Genomic DNA, 7,626 nt, shown 5'->3' on the forward strand with positions numbered 1-7,626 from the left:
TTCTAGTGATAAAAATAACATTTATTAGCATTAACAAATATTTCTTTATATTTTTGGATAAATATCAATAGTAAATATTAATAATTATATAAAAGGCTTTATGCAGTAATTAATTATTTGATATTAATAAATAATTAAAGTATATGTTAAAATAAATATTTTATCAAGTTGAAAAGTCATAGGAAACTTACTTGCAAACACATCAGAATATTGTAAAATTATTATGTATTTATTTCATATATATTTACATAAGGTATTTGATTTGCAATAAATTATTTTATAATTAAATCATATAATACAACGCAACATTCTTCCTTTTTTGAAATATTTTCTAATTACACCAAAATAATAATATATTAATTAATTGTTTTTATGGGATGGCCACCATACATTAATATTTTCCATAAATATACAGAAATTATGTAAATAATTTTTATTATTTTTGTAAAATACGAAATAATTGAAGCGTAATTCCAGTAAATGCATACAAAATTATTCAACAAATTGTTTTAACCTTTTTTGAAACTTTAATTCGAATAAAGCACTTTCATTTCAAATATGCGTAGACATAATAAAATAATATAATTACTTATTTGATTGATTATGTAATTTAATTAAATTATCTATAGAAAAATAATTCATTTAAAATTATTAATTATTTGTTAATTAAGAAAAAATAAAATTAATTAAAGTAATTATTAGATAAGATGTTTACATTATTAAAATTTCCCAGGATTATTATTATATATATTCATATTATTATATTTATATTATAATATTTATGTATACATGATTGGTTAATTATTTTTATTCTAATACACACATTCAAGCATTGCATACAATTTTATAAATATTATAAATATTTGAAATATTGTATCGCATGTTAATCTGTGCATGTGTTAATAATATATATATATATATATATATATGTATGTCAACAAACAAATTAAATTATACATACGCATGCACGCACACACAAACAATTATGTAGTATCTGCCTATGAAGTATTATTTATGTATGTCACAGATTTCTGCCTTCAGAATGGTTTAAATTTAATATCATAATATAGATTTGATTTATGTCTCTAATATTTAAAAATATTATTATTAATCATTAATAATAAGTAAATATTAATCATATATATATATATATATATATATATATTTTTTTTTCTTTTTTTTTTAATAAGTTAATGCACATAATTAATTATGAATAATAATAATAATAATAATAACTATCGTTCCACATAGAATTATATTAAGTCTCATGATAAATTATACATAATATATAATATGTTATATATTATAAATTATCTTGTACATTGCATATAACAAATTATATATTATTTACTAAAAAGTGAGAGTATATTTGAGGAATTGCTAATATATATTTCGTCATTCTTATTTTATCAAAATGTATACACTAGTGCCTATATTATTATTACATAGCCTGAAGTCACAATTTTTTTCAAATAAATATTTACTAATAATTATTATTTTTAGAAAATAAAGCATATCTCATATATAATTTATATTTGACTCAAATACTAACGATAATTTGATAATTGTCTCATTCTTGTCTATGTATGTATAAATTCAGAATTTATTGATAATCATAATAATAATCTGACTTTCTAATGAAATCTTTATATGCGTGGTAAAACTTTTATTTTTTAAAGAAAATACATTAATATTGTTTCTGAAATTTAAAATTCTAAAGAGAATACTGGTGAATTATTAAAACAAATTGTGTGAAATGCAAGAGTAGAACAAAATAATATTTTTTGAATAATCTGCGATATTATGCCAAAATATTTATATATATATTTTTTTAAGAATTTTCATAAATAATGAAATTAAAAATGGTCATTATAGTTTGTGATCGAAAACTTTACGTGTATTTAGTCACGAAATATTAGATCAAAAACAAATTTTTGACCTATTAAATTGTCTATCTTACGTTTAGTAATTATTGTAACTACGTCTTGTAATTATTCTAATCTTTCTAATTTTTCTCATTTCAATCCTTCATATACAATGTTACTTGTGAAAATATATGTATTGAGGTATTATAAATTTTTTCAGTCTCTCAATTTCTTTTCTTTTAAGACATGTGTTAACAGTAAGGTATACATGAGAAAAATGTTTTATAAAACCTTGAAAAAATCTACCGTTGACCTAGACTTCATTATTCATCCATGTTTTTTAATTTTACGTATATTTATGTTTATTACTTTTAATGTGCGATTATTGTTCATTCTTGTTACAATAATTAATTGAAAAAATATTTCCTTTTTGTAGAATGGTTGTATGTAGCATTATATTCCTTAAATTTATGAAAAATATATAAAAAGCAGCGTTTCCATTTCAATTCACATAGAAATATTTCTATATGATAAATTCCATGAATAAAATAAAACTATTTTAAATATAGTTTTTAAATTCTCATTTATAGAGAGAAAAATTTTAATGAAAAATAAGCCTCTTCAAAACTCAATTATTTAACAATTTTTGTTAATATTTTAATTTCTTTATGAATGAAATATAATATTTGATGAATTAATAATAATAATTGCCTAATACATTAAAAGCTCGGGTGGAATTGTTTTCTGTTTAATATAAAAATTAATGGGACACGATTATCTAAGAGATTTTTATTAAAGACTAATTAAGAATCGGAACATTATGATGTAAAAGTCCCGATTATATACTTATTACGATCAGTAACAATTGGCAATACCACAATAGAAATTTTTAAAGCTTTTACGAAGAGTAGTTAATTTATAAAATTTATAGAATTGATTGAATTCTGTGAATGTCGATTCCCCTATAAAATAAAAGAATCTCAGAGGGAATAAAAGTTGCAATCTTGTTATTTTAAAACCTACACCATTGCTTCGCGTCCGATGAATTTTTCTTCTCACTTGGCTTACAAGATTTATAGTCTTACCTCACCTCCACTGTAAAGAATAACGTTTTTGTAAAGTAGGCGGGGTGAGCGGACGGGATGAACTAAGGAAGCGGAGGTCCACAATATCCGCCAGCAGTGAATATCTCCAGTAACTGACTCGTCTCAACAGCGCTGACATAAAAGTCCGCCCTTTTTAGGACGACGTATCCTCTGAAAGGGTCAGGACAATGTCTAGTTGTCGCTCGTGGGCGTATCGGTAGTTATCGGTCTATGAAACGCCGACAACTAAAACTTACAACAACCAACGTTCCATTTCGAGCATTTGCAAGCAATACATTATTTGCAAGGTATCGAAAGGTAAAACGAATGGCATTGTCGCTTTTTTTCGTATTACCAGTATGTCGATTCAATTATTCAATATATTACAATGACATTTGATGGTAATTAAAACGTTCAATTATTACTTAATCTCCTTACACCTAATTAATAACTATTGGTTTTAGTATCAATAGAGTATCTAATAACTAATAGGAAATCATTATACTTATTTCACGCATATACACACGCGCGCGCGCACATAAACAACGTATGTATACAGTTTTATACGATAAGATCTATATAATAACTAATATTATAACGATACATTTCTAATACCGACACATTTAATCTACATTTGAAATTAGTTAATTTAAATTTCATTTAAAATTACTAATATATATTATCACAATATAAAATCAATATAAATATTTTAATACAAATCCTTTAAATTGATTTTTTTTTACATTAATTCCAGTGCATATGCACTTACACATCGATATATTATACGCGCATAATCTAATGAAAATATTATAATTAACATTGAAAATGCTATATTAACTAATACGGTACTCTTTTCACAAATAATGTAATTCTCAAAGTCATAATTCAACGCTGAAATTTATTATTCTTTCAGTGTTATTTTGAAGAAAGATACGACCTATTTTTTTTTTTTTTTTTATTCTTTATTGCATATGCTTTGTTAGTTGCATTTTTAAAGTTTTTTTTTTTATTTTTTAGTTTACTATGTTAAAGTTGATGATAATTCCTAATGTAAAACGTGTTCGTTATTTTTTGTTGTTTTTGCAAATTTTAACTACTTTATTCAATACTTATTAATTGGAGAGTTTTAAATCATCATAAATACTCAAAAATATATAATAAACAAATCATAAAATGATACGTAAATATTTACTTTAAGAAATATTTTATTCGAATTCGGGCGTTCATAGAAATGTACGTACATTGCAAAGCCCACGTACGATAAAAACACTTTTATTTTTCTTTTACAATTCACAACTTTGTGAAATATACTCGACTCTTAATTTCACGCCACATTCTTTACGAAAATAAACGAATATAAAGTGTATGGATGCGTAATATATATGTTTCCGTGTAATATCCAAGTGTTATGCTTTTTTACATTATATTTCAAACACAAATGTTTGCATTTATGTCTTGTGACAGACTACAAAAACAACATATTTATATTAAAATATAATAGAGCTGCGTTAAAAAGATCGTTGAACTTCAAATTAAATCGCTTAAGGAAGCCATTTAATGGTTTATAGAGAACGAAAGCGACATGACTGTTTAAAAATTAAAAATTAATATCGAACTGGTCGGCGTACTATCGCTAAATCGATAAAAATTTTCAAGCATAGATTGACATTTGCCTAAAGATTATCCAATAATAATAAATCTTCGCTACTCGTAGCTTCGCACTTTCAATGATTAAAATACTCAGCAGCCAAATCATGCAAAGCGAGCATATGGCTTCGAGATTTAATGTTAACGTTAATCGGCGACGCGACTTTCCCACGATTACCGACAACAACCTCCATTTCCTCGAGCGAATACGTCTCCTGTCATTGCCAAACCCACGCGCAACCGCCATCTCCCATCTTTCCCTCGACCGTCGCTCAACAAATACGGAACTTAACGCAACGGCAGTAGTCGCACCTTACCATGGATGCAACGTCGTCTAGTCGAGCTCCAACGACCCGAGCCATTTTTCTCCACTGGCAACGACACGTGCGAGGTTGTCCTCCCGTCTCACCATCGTCATCCAAGGACCTCGCAACTGGCTTCCATTCAAGTTTCTTCATCTATTCATATTTAATTACGTGCGCTTATTATGCTCCTCGTCGATACACTTTCATGCATTATCAATTCCTTTATCGAAACAATTTATCTCATTAGCTGGCCAAGCAGATCAATGATTAAGAGGCCCTCGCAGATCCGTATGGCTATTTTGTCGACACGATAACGTTCGATTAAGGGAAGACGAATATTTTCTTTTCACGCATTTACTCTCGCTTACATTATACATAAATAAGATAAGAGTCAAAAGAGTATGGGCTGGCCAATAGCCCCGTAACAAGGATCCAGCAAATACGTCCTCTGTCAGAAAATTCGATTTGGTGCATTGTATTTTGGTAAGAAAAAAAGAAGAGAGAGAGAGAGAGAGAGAGAGAGAGAGAGAGAGAGAGAGAGAGAAGCCGGAGCCCAACCACTAAACGAGCCTAGCCGAAGAAGCTTCGTATACCTCGTCTTGGCACTACTCCATTAATACCTCGTCACATATCGGCTTATATCGAGCGTAATCTAAGGCGCACCCCGGCAAGAATGACGGCGCACCACGAAAACTTCTCCATGACATTCGATAGCCCGTGTTCCCTTGCTCGCCCAGGCGTGAAAAGGGGAATCCCCCTTTCCTTCGCGGATCGATAACGACGTCTGCGTATGTAATTTCCACTGCGACTAGTTTTCAGCACTTTCGCGGCTACGATCGGTCCTTTCAATCCTTTCTGATAATTAGACCGAGTCATGGGTACAGCGGCTCCCTCACCCCCACCATCATTATTGATAATAATGCGGTGGTTTTGCTTGGCGAAAGTAGCAACTGTCACGCCTCTTTGCCATACCCCCTGACCCTCTATATTTGCATATTTGAGAGCGTAACGGGAGATGGGATTAGCGAACATAGCCCTAAGCTTCTACAATCGTTGCTCGTATTTCAGCTTCATATCTCTTTATACATCTTTGTATAAAGAAATTTCCGATCTTCTATCTCTAGAAAAATTTTCAATACTTTGGACAGACATTTTTACTCGAAGCACATTACTTGTTACAGTCCTTCTCAAGCCCAATGACGCCTAAGCATTTACTTTTGCAAGAAACAATTTATATTTACCAACATTCAATTCAAATCACCGATCTTCACACGTAATACATATGCGTGCTGTGTGCATATGTATATTCCTATGGTTATAAATATTCGTACATTAACAATTTACAAGTTTTACTTGATTACATCGACATACGCATCATCTCTCAAATGGCTCTTCAAATACCAGAAACGTATTTTAATAAATACTTGATTATACAAAATTATTATATAATAATGTTAAAAATATTGATATTTATTTAACGCTCTCGCGAGAATCCGTAAGAATAAATAAACGTAATATTTTCTGGGAAATAAATTGTTATATACTCGTTATGTCCTACCGCAAATTATTTATTTTCAATCTAATTATAATGTCATTAAAAAAAAAAAAAAAAAAAATTATAATGGTACTTATAATGGTATTCGTTACTTCGTAGATTTTATTAAGTTGATGTAATTAGAATTTTTTGTAATATAACAAATATCCATTATTATTTGGAGATTGTATGTCTTATAGTTATTTATTCGTTGGAATGTAAAATAAATATTGAGAATTTTAAGAATAAATAAAGAAACAGTAAAGTTTATTATAAAATAATATTTTTTTTTTTAATATCTTTAATGATACTCGAATGCTGAAATAACGAAAAGTCATGTAATATTTTAAAATAGCTTTCGTTCTTCTAATAATAAAAAGTTTATTTAAAATATTCCTATGTAGAAATTAAAATAAGAATTTATATTTTTATTATAAAAAAAATATATAGGCATTGAGTCCCAGCGAGACTGATCCTCGTTAATTTCAGTCACAGGGAAAACGGTACTAACAGTACAATTTTTATAATAATTATGATTTTTTTTTCTTCTACTTTTATATAAAATAAAAAGATATTAAAAGCCAAAAGAATTTAATTCTTGAAAATTCGGTTAAACTACATTGTCTTTAAAATTTTTATCATTCGTTTTTTTACATATATATTTTTCTTTTACATTATCTTTATTTTAATAGGTTAATTCAATGTAGAATTTGCATTACCTTAAAGTAAATGGACATGTCTGATGAATAATTTGATATTAATGTTTAATGTAAAATTTACATTTTTCATTTTTCATAAATGGATAAGATATAAAATATTTTCATTCACATTTACGCATCCACATTTGCTGGCTTCCAATATATTATTATTTTTCATGTCCATGATCATAACTATAGTATACATCATACAACTAATCTGATGAAATAAAAGAGCGACATTTTAATGACAATATACTCGATAATTAAACATTTAAATGCAATTTGACGGAATGTGCATCTTGAGCGAACGGATATATATATATATTTGTTAGCATTCTATAGAATTCAGGTAATCTTGTAAATCGGCCTCGTCAATTATCTCTAGATTTAGCAATGAATTGAGTCGAGCAATAACAGCCACGTTCCTCTTAATTTAAGCGACGAAATGTACGTAAAGTAATTTTAATGAAAGACAAATGCTTATAAATTATT

This window comes from Ceratosolen solmsi, unplaced genomic scaffold (assembly GCF_000503995.2).
Source record: "Ceratosolen solmsi marchali unplaced genomic scaffold, CerSol_1.0 scaffold28, whole genome shotgun sequence".
Taxonomy (NCBI): Eukaryota; Metazoa; Arthropoda; class Insecta; order Hymenoptera; family Agaonidae; genus Ceratosolen; species Ceratosolen solmsi.